A 14,178-nucleotide genomic window follows, 5' to 3' on the forward strand; every position below is an offset into this window, starting at 1 on the left:
TCTCATATTTGGCCTCTCAAGGATGCTATTTCATTACACTTCACTTTTCAACATGTTTTGTTCTTATTGCACATTTTCTGGGAAACTTCCCAGAAGGTCACCCATCCCTATACTACTCCAGGTCAAGCACGCTTAACTGTGGAGTTCTTATGAGATAGGCTACAGAAGAGCTAATGCATGTTATCAGTATTAGTAGTACAAATTAATTCATTTAAGTACAATCTCATACTTATACTATTTTTGGATCCCTCTCATTTTGGTATGTTCTGACCGCTATAAAAATATAAAAATATATATAATAATTATATTACCAATAATAATAATAATTATATTATATTTAATTAATATTTACTTATAAATATACATACTTGTATAATTAACAATCTACTTATCTATGGAAATTTCCGTAGATAAGTTACCTACGGATTTTTCCGTAGATAACTTATCTAATAACAATATTAAAAATATTTATTTTAAAATACTATAATGAATTAACTAAATTTTAAAATATATTTTAATCAAAAATATATTTTTTGGTCGATACGGTGACTAAAAGTATTATAATAAATAATTAAATTGAAAAAAAAATTAAATCTTATAATGATTATTTTTTTAATGATGCTAAAGTAAATATTTTAATTATTTTACAATAAATTAAAATGAAACGATAATAAAATATGTTAATTGATATTTCAAATAAAATATTATATCTACGAAATTTATTTACTAAATTATCTACGGAAAAATCCGTAGATAAGTTATCTACGGAAAAATTCGTAGATAAGTTATCTACGGATTTTTCCATAGATAAGTTATCTACGGAAATTTCCGTAGATAACTTATCTACGGAAATTTCCGTAGATAAGTTACCTACGGATTTTTCCGTAGATAACTTATCTAATAACAATTTAAAAATATTTATTTTAAAATACTATAATGAATTAACTAAATTTTAAAATATATTTTAATCAAAAATATATTTTTTGGTCAATACGGTGACTAAAAGTATTATAATAAATAACTAAATTTAAAAAAAAATTAAATCTTATAATGATTATTTTTTTAATGATGCTAAAGTAAATATTTTAATTATTTTACAATAAATTAAAATGAAACGATAATAAAATATGTTAATTGATATTTCAAATAAAATATTATATCTACGAAATTTATTTACTAAATTATCTACGGAAATTTCCGTAGATAACTTATCTACGGAAATTTCCGTAGATAACTTACCTACGGATTTTTCCGTAGATAACTTATCTAATAACAATTTTAAAAGTATTTATTTAAAATACTATAATGAATTAACTAAATTTTAAAATATATTTTAATCAAAAATATATTTTTTGGTCGATACCGTGACTAAAAGTATTATAATAAATAATTAAATTGAAAAAAAATTAAATCTTATAATGATTATTTTTTTAATGATGCTAAAGTAAATATTTTAATTATTTTACAATAAATTAAAATGAAACGATAATAAAATATGTTAATTGATATTTCAAATAAAATATTATATCTACGAAATTTATTTACTAAATTATCTACGGAAAAATCCGTAGATAAGTTATCTACGGAAAAATTCGTAGATAAGTTATCTACGGATTTTTCCATAGATAAGTTATCTACGGAAATTTCCGTAGATAACTTATCTACATATATTTCCGTATGTAGACCCCTAAAATTGTCCGGGTCGGAAATAAAGCTTGAAGACTCTCGAAGACTGAAGGAAGATCAGCCAGAAGGACTTCTGGAAGGCCCTAGGAGGGTTCTCTGTAGGTCTAGAGGTCTTAGAATAGCTCAAAATAAGGAAGTGGAGGGAATGAAGCCCAATACGGCCGTACTGAACTTAATACGGCCGTATTGAAGCTTCAATACGGCCGCAGTGAACTCAATACGGCGTATTGAAGTTTCTGAAACTTCAATACGGCCGTACTGAAATCAATACGGCCGTATTGAAGCTTCAATGCAGCCGCAGTGAACTTAATATGGGCGTATTGAAATTTCTGAATTTCAATACGGCCGTATTGAATTCAATACGGCCGTATTGAAGTTCAAAAATTTCAATACGGCCGTATTGCACCTGTAGGCCGTATTGCGCCTATTCCCTATAAATATGACGTCAATTGGACGTCATTCCACACTTTTTCAGATAGTTTTAACCCTCTCCTTGAGTATTCTGGGGTTTTTGAGCAGTGTTCTGCCCTAGAAATCACTCGGAGAGTTGATCCGACGAAGTTCTTGAGCCCCGAGCCATTTTGCTTGAGGATCGAACCTAGCACTACAAGAAAATTCAGTATTTCAGACGGCAAAAATCCGTGGGAAATGCCCAAAATCCGTGGGTAATGAGGCATTTCCGACGGATTACCGACGGACACTAATCCGTCGGTAAATTGGTCGTCTGAAATTTTCCCACGGATTTTAATCCGTGGGTAATTTCCCACGGATTTATCCGTGGGTAACTTTCCCACGGATTTATCCGTGGGTAACTTTCCCACGGATTTATCCGTGGGAAATTACCTGAAAATTATAATTTTTTTTAATTTTAATAAATTTATTAATGTAACAACCCTCATATTTGACCTCTCAAGGGTTCTATTTCACGATATTTCATTGTTTAGTGTGTTTTATTCTTACTTGTGCAATTTCTGGGAAACTTCCCAGAAGGTCACCCATCCCTGTACTACTCCAGGTCAAGCACGCTTAACTGTGAAGTTCTTATGAGTAAGCTACCGAAATGTATATGTGTGTTGTCAGTATAACTTGTACAAATTAATTCATTTAAGTCATTCTCAAATATACAATCTCATATTTGTACTATAATAATAATATATAATAATTTTATATTACAAATAATAATAATAATTAATAATAATAATATATTTAATTATTATTTATTTATATGTACTTACTTTTATAATTAACGTCTACTTATTTTTATTTAAAATTATAATTTAAATTATTTTATTTTATAATTTATAATGATAATATAATTTAAAAAATTATAAATATTTATTTAATACATACTTATAAATTAAATTTTAATATTTTAAATAAATTATTAATTAATTTAATATATTTAGTTACCTTAAATCAAACATATAAAATTCAAAAAATGTATTTATCCTTGTTGTTTTTTTTTTCTAATTATCAACTATTAATAAAATACTAACTTAAAATCTTATCTAATTATATATAATATTCTCATATCAAATTTAAAATCAGATATTAGTTATACAAAAATATTAAGATCATATAGTAAAACCAGATATTAATTATACAAAAATATTAAGATCATATAGTAAATTTTCAATAAGATTTTAGTTAAATAATTTAAAATAATTAATGTTTCAATTATATTGTTAATTCACAAATAATTTATTCCAAAACTAATTAATTTTTTATATTAATTATTAGTAAAATTTAGTAACTTTTAATTTAACAATTAATTAGATCGATAAATTTCAACACACGCCATGAGTTACTGAGCGGAATAACTTTACCAAAGAGTTATTTTATAAGTTATCTTAAATCAAACATATAAAATTCAAAAAATGTATTTATCCTTGTTTTATTTTTTAATTATCAACTATTAATAAAATACTAACTTAAAATCTTATATAATAATATCATAATATTTTCATATCAAATTTAAAACCAGTTCTTACATTTTCGAAAAATATAAATTTGTCTGAAATATTTCATCAATAATATAGCTTTTCCTACAAAAAATTTTCTCATCGAAAATATAAATTTTTCAACAGATTTAATTTTGTTTTATAACAAATCATCTTTGATTAATATAAAATTTTGTATATATGATTTAAGAGTAAAATATTTTTAATTTAACGGTTGAATTTACAAAATTAACATTTAATATAAAGTTATACGTTATCTTGTAACTGATTTTGTCTAAAAAATAATAGATAATCATACCCTTAACTAATTTTTATTTTATATATTCTAATTTTATTTGTAATAATATGATTATATATTTAAATAATTTAATTTTAGTAATTTTTTAAGTATATTTTTGTCTTTTCACTTAAAATATTTGAATTTCCATATTTTAATTTGAATTATTTTTTAAGTATATTTTTGTCTTTTTGTCTTAAATTTTTGAATTTCTATATTGTAATTTAAATAATTTTTTATTTCTATTATTTATTAATTCTTTTCTTTTTTAATGTTTTATAACATTATTAAAATTTTATAATTTTAATCTCTCTAATTTTATCTTACTTTTTATTTTATAAATATAATTTAGATTATTCATTTTATAATTAAATTAATTTTTTTAAATTTTTTATGAGTTTACATTCTAAGAATGTATTGAAACTCCTCAATTTTGAATTTAAAAAAAAAAATTTTCACAGAATTACCCACGGACTAATCCGTGGGTAATTTCCCACGGATTAGTCCGTGGGTATCCGTGGGAAATTACCCACGGATTAGTCCGTGGGAAATTACCCACGGATAAATCCGTGGGAAATCCGTGGGAAATTCTGTGAAATTTTTTTTTTTTTTTAAATTCAAAATTTTATTAAATAATTATCCTATTTAAAGATATTAAATCAATCATAATTATGTAAATCAAAACAAATTCATTCATACAAAATAAAATATCATACATAACAAATAAAGTTTAGGAGTTCAAATTTAAAAATAACATATAGTACGATCAGTAGTAGAATTATAACATAATGTCTAATAATCAGAATATCTATATTGTTGCTATCTAATAATCAAATATTGAGGAATTTCAATACATTCTTAGAATGTAAACTCATAAAAAATTTAAAAATTTTAATTTAATTATAAAATGAATAATCCAAATTATATTTATAAAATAAAAAGTAAGATAAAATTAGAGAGATTAAAATTAGAAAATTTTATTAATGTTATAAAATATTTAAAATGAAAAGAATTAATAAATAATAGAAATAAAAATTATTAAAATTAAAATATAGAAATTCAAAAATTTAAGACAAAAAGACAAAAATATACTTAAAAAATAATTCAAATTAAAATATAGAAATTCAAATATTTTAAGTGAAAGACAAAAATATACTTAAAAAATTATTAAAATTAAACTATTTAAATATATAATCATATTATTACAAATAAAATTAGACAAAATCAGTTACAAGATGACGTATATTACCCTTTATCTATTACTATAGATAATCAAACAACTATATATTTAACTATTTTTCTTCTATTCATTTTCTCTGTCTTTATCTCTACTTTCTATATATAGATTCATTGAAGTTTTAAATACTCATATTTATACTCGTTACTTTGTATTTTACTGATTTACTTAAATATAAAATTCAGAAATCAATAAAATGTAAATTTAAGAAATTACTACAACTTAAAGAGATTTTTAAATCAATCAGTTATTAGGAACAAAAATAATTATTTAGTGTAATTATTTTAACTTTAATGTTTTAAGTTTTAAATAAAGAAGATTTAATCTAGAAAAAATTTCATTAACCCCTACTTGAAGTTTTTCTCAATAACGTCATACATATATCTCTTCTCAAATTTTTAAGTGAGTATTAATTTTCTTATTTATTTATTTAAGAGGCACATACAACTACTTATATAAGATAATACTGTTTATATACTATTAAGAGAAAATAATTTATTAATACAAATATCAATAATTAAATGAGATTTGATCTCTTATTTCATTATTTCAACTTTTTTGAAATTTATTTTAAATATCATGCACACTGTGATTTAAAAATATATATTAAATTTAAGTAATAATTTTAAAAATGAATTGAAAAAAATCTTATTTTCAAAATTGAAGATCAATGAAAGTTTTCATCAAAATGACATAGTATTGGATGTAATTTAGAAATAAATGATAGATACATATATATGATTTGCAGAACATAATTTAACTTTTTCCCCCTTATTTAATTAATAACGTTATTTTCAAAGAGATGAGTGATTTTTAAAAATTAAAGAAAAGATGTGTGTTATTCTTAAATTTGAACATCATGTGTTGGTATTTTTCAAGATAAGTAACAAAAAACACATTTACGCTAATTAGTTTATAATTTATAATAACCTAAACATATAATTATATATAGGTAATATAAGTCATACCTCACACACTTTGATTTATATTTATCTTATTTATATTTTGAAAACACCCATATAATAATGAAAACATTATATAGTGCATTGTTGTGTGTATTGATGCGATTAGGATTGGTTGCATTTGAAAAATAATTGGCTTAAATTTTATTTAATAATTTCAGACGCGGGAAACTCCGCCAGAAATTTCAGATGGATTTTAATCCGTGGGAAACTTCGTCAAAAATTTTAGACGAATTTAAATCCGTGGGAAATTCCGTCGGAAATTTCAGACGGATATAAATCCGTCGGAAATTCCGTCGGAAATTTCCCACGGATTTAAATCCGTCGGAAATTCCGTCGAAAATTCCTTCATGTAAAAATCCGTGGGAAATTCCGTCGGAAATTTCCCACGGATCTAGATCCGTGGGAAATTTCCGACGGATTTTGGTCCGTGGGAAATAATCCGTGGGAAATTTGACTTTTTCTTGTAGTGTAGTCGAAGGGAAATCCTCCGGATTTCCATAGTTAAAAGTTTTTTTAGGAAGGAGCGAGCGAGCTTGTAGAGCGAGGGAACGCCAAAAAGCTTCCCAGTTTTACTCAATATATAAAGCACGCTTCAAGAGGTTTCTTCTTAAATCCTTCCTTTTACTGCTTTCTGTGTGCATATTTAAACTGTCATCATGTAGATAGTTAATTTATAATTGCTTAGAATAAATAGGGGTAATTTAGTAATTTTACACTGTTATTTTAGAAAATAATCTGTCATAGGGAACCCGAAAGGGGCGTTGTGGGGTGCTAACACCTTCCCCACGCGTAACCGACTCCCTTACCCAACTCTGGTTGTAATGGCCAAAGTTGATTTTTAAAATCAATAGCCTTATCCCTTTTTCCAATGTTTTGAGTAAAACATTGGTGGCGACTCCACGAACCCTCCTTTCACGAAAACCACCAATCCATAGAGGGTCCCGCTTGGGATTAATATGGATTGGTGAGCCTTTTAATAAAATTGCTCGCTTGACGAGGTCTCAGTTTGAGAATAAGTCATTCTAGCAATCCACACTTTTAAACAAATAAGAGAGTCCAACCATTATTCGCGAATGCCGAACGCCCGTTTCGGGCCGGTGGCGACACCGTAGATAAGTTACCTACGGATTTTTCCGTAGATAACTTATCTAATAACAATTTAAAAATATTTATTTTAAAATACTATAATGAATTAACTAAATTTTAAAATATATTTTAATCAAAAATATATTTTTTGGTCAATACGGTGACTAAAAGTATTATAATAAATAATTAAATTTAAAAAAAATTAAATCTTATAATGATTATTTTTTTAATGATGCTAAAGTAAATATTTTAATTATTTTACAATAAATTAAAATGAAACGATAATAAAATATGTTAATTGATATTTCAAATAAAATATTATATCTACGAAATTTATTTACTAAATTATCTACGGAAAAATCCGTAGATAAGTTAGCTACGGAAAAATCCGTAGATAAGTTATCTACGGATTTTTCCGTAGATAAGTTATCTACGGATTGTTCCGTAAATAAGTTATCTACGGAAATTTCCGTAGATAACTTATCTACGGAAATTTCCGTAGATAACTTACCTACGGATTTTTCCGTAGATAACTTATCTAATAACAATTTTAAAAATATTTATTTAAAATACTATAATGAATTAACTAAATTTTAAAATATATTTTAATCAAAAATATATTTTTTGGTCGATACGGTGACTAAAAGTATTATAATAAATAATTAAATTTTTTAAAAAAATAAATCTTATAATGATTATTTTTTTAATGATGCTAAATTAAATATTTTAATTATTTTACAATAAATTAAAATGAAACGATAATAAAATATGTTAATTGATTTCAAATAAAATGCTTTACCTACGAATTTTATTTATGGGTGAAGTTTTCTACGGAAATTTTCGTAGATAAATTATCTACGGAAAAATCCGTAGATAAGTTATCTACGGAAATTTCCGTAGATAACTAAATATTACCTACGGAAATAATTCCGTAGGTAATATTCCGTAGATAACTAAAAATTATCTACGGAAAAAATTCCGTAGATAATTTTCCGTAGATAACTAAGCAATATCTACGGAAAAAATTCCGTAGATAATATTCCGTAGATAATAATCTTTTTTCTTGTAGTGCACCTCCCTTGATGCTGTTCAAGAGGACAAATTGTTGCAGGTTCTAAAGAAGCATAAGAAAGCAATTGGTTGGACCTTGGCAGACATTTCTGGCATTAGCCTATCCACATGCATGCACATGATATTATTGGAGGATGGAGCAAAACCAGTAAGACAACCTCAGAGAAGACTTAACCCAGTGATTATGGACGTTGTGAAGAAAGAGGTCACCAAGCTTCTACAGGCTGGGATTATCTATCCCATTTCAGATAGTCAGTGGGTGAGTCCGGTCCAGGTGGTCCCCAAGAAGACAGGCCTCACTGTTGTTAAGAATGAGAAGGATGAGCTCATACCCACCAGAGTCCAAAATAGTTGGCGGGTTTGTATTGACTACCGGAGGCTCAACCAAGCAACAAGGAAGGATCATTTTCCTCTGCCCTTCATTGATCAGATGCTTGAGCGTCTATCAGGTAAATCTCATTATTGTTTTCTTGATGGGTTCTCTGGTTACTTTCAAATCCACATTGCTCTTGAGGATCAAGAGAAAACAACATTCACCTGCCCCTTTGGCACTTTTGCCTATAGGAGGATGCCCTTTGGCCTATGCAATGCCCCTGGTACCTTCCAGCGGTGCATGCTTAGTATCTTTTCTGATTTTCTTGAAAATTGCATAAAGGTGTTTATGGATGATTTCACTGTGTATGGATCCTCTTTTGATACATGTTTGGATAGTCTGGATAAAGTTTTGAATAGATGCATTGAGACTAACCTTGTTCTTAATTTTGAGAAATGTCATTTCATGGTTGAGCAGGGTCTGGTTTTAGGGCATATCATCTCTAGTAGGGGCATTGAGGTAGATCCTGCAAAGATATCTGTTATTTCACAATTGCCTTACCCCTCTTGCGTGCGAGAGGTGCGATCTTTTCTTGGCCATGCAGGTTTCTACAGGCGCTTCATTAAAGACTTCAGCAAGAAGGCCCTTCCACTATCCAATCTACTACAGAAGAAGGTTGATTTTGTTTTTGATGACAGGTGTAAACAGGCATTTGACTGCCTCAAGGAAGCACTGACCACCACTCCAATCATTCAGGCACCTGATTGGACAGTCCCATTTGAGCTGATGTGTGATGCATCCAATTATGCATTGGGAGCTGTCCTAGCACAGAGAGTTGATAGGTTGCCTCGAGTGATATATTATGCTTCCAGGACTTTGGATGCTGCCCAAGCAAACTACACTACCACAGAGAAAGAGCTTCTTGCCATTGTTTTTGCTCTTGATAAATTTAGATCGTATTTGCTTGGTTCTCGTGTTATTATCTATACTGACCATGCAGCTCTAAAGTACCTGCTGAAAAAGGCTGAGTCAAAGCCTAGATTGATCAGGTGGATGCTTTGGCTCCAGGAGTTTGACTTGGATATCCGGGACAGGAGTGGAGCTCAAAATTTGGTGGCAGACCATCTCAGCAGAATTGAAAGACCTGAGGATAGTGCTGACATCTTGCCCATCCAGGATAATTTTCCTGATGAAAATTTGTTTATTATTTCTTTTGTTTCTGCTTCTTCTACCCCTTGGTTTGCAAACATTGTTAATTTTTTAGTTGCTTCTGTTTTTCCTCCCTTAGCATCACGAGCTCAAATTGATAAAATTAAGAGTGATGCTAAGCATTATATTTGGGATGACCCCTATTTGTGGAAGTTTTGCAGTGACCAGGTGATTAGGAGATGTATACCAGATCATGAGATTGATTTGGTCTTGCAGTTTTGTCATTCTTCCCCACCAGGTGGCCATCTAGGCATTCAGAGGACAGCTCGCAAGGTGCTTGACTGTGGTTTCTACTGGCCCACGATCTTCAGAGACGCGTGGAAGATTTGTAGCACTTGTGAGCAGTGCCAGCGAGCAGGAGGATCCCTTACATGGAGACAGCAGATGCCTCAGCAGCCCATGCTATTCTGTGAGGTGTTTGATGTCTGGGGTATTGATTTCATGGGTCCCTTTCCTGTTTCTTTTGGTTTTTCCTACATTCTTTTAGCTGTTGATTATGTTTCAAAATGGGTGGAAGCCAAACCCACCAGAACTAATGATGCTCGGGTCGTAGTGGATTTTGTTAGATCTCACCTATTTTGCAGGTTTGGAGTACCCAGAGCCATTGTTAGTGATCAAGGAACCCATTTTTGCAACAGATCTATGCAGGCTTTGCTCAAGAAGTATGGGGTAGTGCACAGAATTTCCACACCTTACCACCCCCAAACTAATGGACAAGCTGAGATTTCAAATAGGGAGATCAAGAGAATCATAGAGAAGATTGTACAACCCAACAGAAAAGATTGGAGTAACAGGTTGGATGATGCTCTTTGGGCACATAGGACTGCCTACAAAGCACCTATAGGGATGTCTCCTTATCGGGTTGTCTTTGGCAAGGCATGTCATTTACCTGTTGAGATTGAGCATCGGGCCTACTGGGCTGTGAAGACCTGCAACTTCTCCATTGATCAGGCTGGTGAGGAAAGAAAGTTGCAACTGAGTGAGCTGGATGAGATCCGCCTGGAAGCCTATGAGAAGTCTAAGTTCTACAAGGAGAAAACCAAGAAGTTCCATGATAGTTTGATAGCTAGAAAGGACTTCACAGTTGGGCAGAAAGTTTTACTGTATAATTCAAGGCTTGGTCTCATGGGTGGTAAGTTGCGTTCTAAGTGGATTGGACCTTTTGTTGTTACTAATGTTTTTCCTTATGGTACAGTTGAGATCAAAAGTGAATCCACAGACAAGAGCTTCAAAGTTAACGGGCACCGTCTGAAACCTTTCCTCAGCAATCCTTCCCTGTTGAATGCAGTTGTAGAGGAGATGTCTCTGCTCGACCCCACTTCTCTTCCACCATGACTTAGGGAGTTTTCTTTTCCCTTCTCCTTCTTTACTTTTATTGCACTTGTCCAGATTTATTGATTGTCCTGATTGCTCTGATCTTCTGTTTGGGCCACATTGGGACAATGTGTGATTTAAGTGTGGGGGGGACGGTTTTAGCTTGATTACATGTTTTTAGGGTTTATTTGTTATTTTAGGTTTTATGTTTAGGTGTTCTATACAGCTTTGCATGTTTCTCTGTGATTTCTGGGTTTTGATTGTTTGTAGGCACTGACTTCATTCTTGGATAGGAGTTTCTTGATACTATATGGTTTGAAATCCCTGTTTTTCTCTACTTGGAAAGATGATTTTGAGGTTTGAGAGGTTGTTTTAACTGTGACAAATATACCCTGTGTGAGGATTTGAGCCACTCTCTGTTCTTACTTGTGTGTTATGCCTCTTGATTCCCTGCACAGTTGCCTTGTCTTGACTCTTTTTGATACTTCTTGATTCACATGCATGTTTGGATATGATTAAGGCATTTTTGTTCTTATAAGCCTCTGGCCAAATAAGCTTACCCTGAATTATCTCCTCTGATAACCCCTGCTGAGCCTATTTCCCCTTCTTTTGTTTGAAGCTCATTACAAGCCTTAAGCGAAAAACCATGATTACCTTAACCTTAGGGAGTTTTGGAGCTTTGGAATTGTTTTGGGAATAAGTTCTTGAATAAGTGTGGGGGTGTGTGTATGTTTCATTGGATGATATATATTGACTAGTTGATTCCTTATGCTGTACATTTTACTTCTCTGCATGTTATCTTTTCTCATTTCAAAATTCGTGTGTACTGTTCACGATGTAATTTTCGTTAAAAAAAAAAAAAAAAAAAAGAGAAGTTGTTTGAGGCAAGAGAAAGAGGATTGATCATCATAGAGGTCATTAGAGGTTTCTGGGTTTGTTTCTTGTGCACATTCTTGACTTATTCCCCATTGCTCCTCTAGTTCCTCTGGTTTGTAGTTACTTATCCCATATGTTTTCCTCTACCCTGTCCTTGGCCTCATTACAACCCTAAAAAGACCTTTTGATCCTTATGTGCATGTTTATTGGGTGTTGATTTTAGAGGCTTGCCAAGTCTATCTGTTGCTTGTTTTTCATGAGTGCTTTGAGAGTATACAGTTGCCTAGACACTTGAGAGATACAGTGATACAGTGCATCTTGTGAGGTTCTGTTGCTTTTGAATCACCTCTTGAGCTGATTGATTGTCTTGCCATGTTTTGAAATGCTTGGATGATTTCCATAAGTATCTGGTTTCTCTGACTCTTTATATGTTGGATGTTGTCTACTTCTTTCCTTTTCCCAAGATTCATTGAGGATTATGTAAACCTGTTTGTTTTCTTGTGTGTATTATTGTCTCTGTTTCTTCCTGTTTCGTCACTTTCTTTGATATATTTGGAATTGTTCTTTGCTTTGCTTTCTTGATTTTGCCCAGGAGTGCAAAAAGCTAAGTGTGGGGGTATTTGATAAGTCATAATTTGATATGTATCTTATCCTTCAATTTAGCTATTTTACATTCCATTCATGGTTAATTATAGGATTTAGATAGATATGTGTGTTGTTGGGCCAAATTGGATAGTTGGGAATTATTATTCTAAATTTTCGCTGTTTTTGGGCTGATGAACATGTCTCGGTCTTAAGGGCATAACTTGGGCTGTAGTGATCCAAATGGTGAAAACTCGGTGGCCCTGGAAAGCTGAGACAAAGACCTAGAACTTTGCAGAAGGAACCGTGTTCAAATTCGTTCATCTAGAAGGACAATTTCGCTGGTCCAAAATCGGTGCGGAAATGGCATCCAACTCATCCCACCAACAACACCAACTCATCCCATTTCGTTTTGTCTTAGCTTTTTCCCATTATTTTATATTTCTTTTGTGTTAGATGAAGGCTATAAATAGGCCTTCACTTCTCCATTGTAAGACATCCCTGAATACACCTTCAAATAAGTTACTCTTGGGTGTTCTTCTTCCTCCCTTCTCTTTGTTTTCTTTGAGTTTATTTTCTCTGTTGTAGTTGTAGTTTATGTTTTATTGTCCTTTCCTTTTGTATGCATTTTAATTCTGTTCTTTGCCTCCTCCATGGAAGGCTAGATTGTAGTACTCTTTAACTTGATTTAATGCATTTTCATTTTCCTTGCATTTTCATTTCTAGTTCAAATTTAATGGAAGGCTAAAACCATTGGGTTGGCTTCTTGTTATGGATTGTAATCTCTGTTTGAGGTTGGGTATGTTTGTGTGTCTCTGTTCTACTTTGTTCTTCTTCATTCAACCTCTATATTAGTATGTCCATGCTTAATGGGCTATGCTTAATGACACAGTTGCTTAATCTGTGAAGAGGTTGATGTTGTATACGTTTTCTTAATTCGTGTAGGGAAATCTTGAGTTAATCTTCGCTTAGTTGGTTAACTCGGATGGAACAAGGATTAAGTAGTTAATAGAGCAATCTTATTGTAAATCAAGGATAAGAGAGTTACAATCCGAACAAGGAGCCAATCTATTTTACTTATTGTGTTATCTGTATTTTATTGTGTTATAAACTTAAAATTTAAACAACCAAAATTCCCCCCCCCCCCCCCACTTCGTGTGTTTAAGCCTTTTACAGAAACTGATGGTCCCCGGCAAAAAAAATAGAAGTTGTTTGAGGCAAGAGAAAGAGGATTGATCATCATAGAGGTCATTAGAGGTTTCTGGGTTTGTTTCTTGTGTACAACTTTTACAGAAAAACTAAGAGAAAAACGCACAACTTTTACAGAAATAGCCATTTGCAAAATCGGTCGTTTAGGAGGTCAAAATTGGAATTTGATTGATACAATTGTTTCTCGCTGGACTGATTGGCAAGCCTCGGTTTTTGGTGCATAACTTGGACTGTGGTTGTCCAAATGATGCAACCTTGGTGGCTATGGAAAGATAAGAGAAAATCCTACAACTTTTATGAAGAAATTACTTTCAGATTAGGCTGTCTATAAGGTCCAAATCGGTGGCCAAAGTCGGTGAGGAAAAGAACATGGCACCAACTCCATTAATTCA

Source organism: Cajanus cajan, chromosome 11 (genome assembly GCF_000230855.2).
Source record: "Cajanus cajan strain Asha chromosome 11, NIPB_CcT2T_4, whole genome shotgun sequence".
NCBI classification, from domain to species: domain Eukaryota; kingdom Viridiplantae; phylum Streptophyta; class Magnoliopsida; order Fabales; family Fabaceae; genus Cajanus; species Cajanus cajan.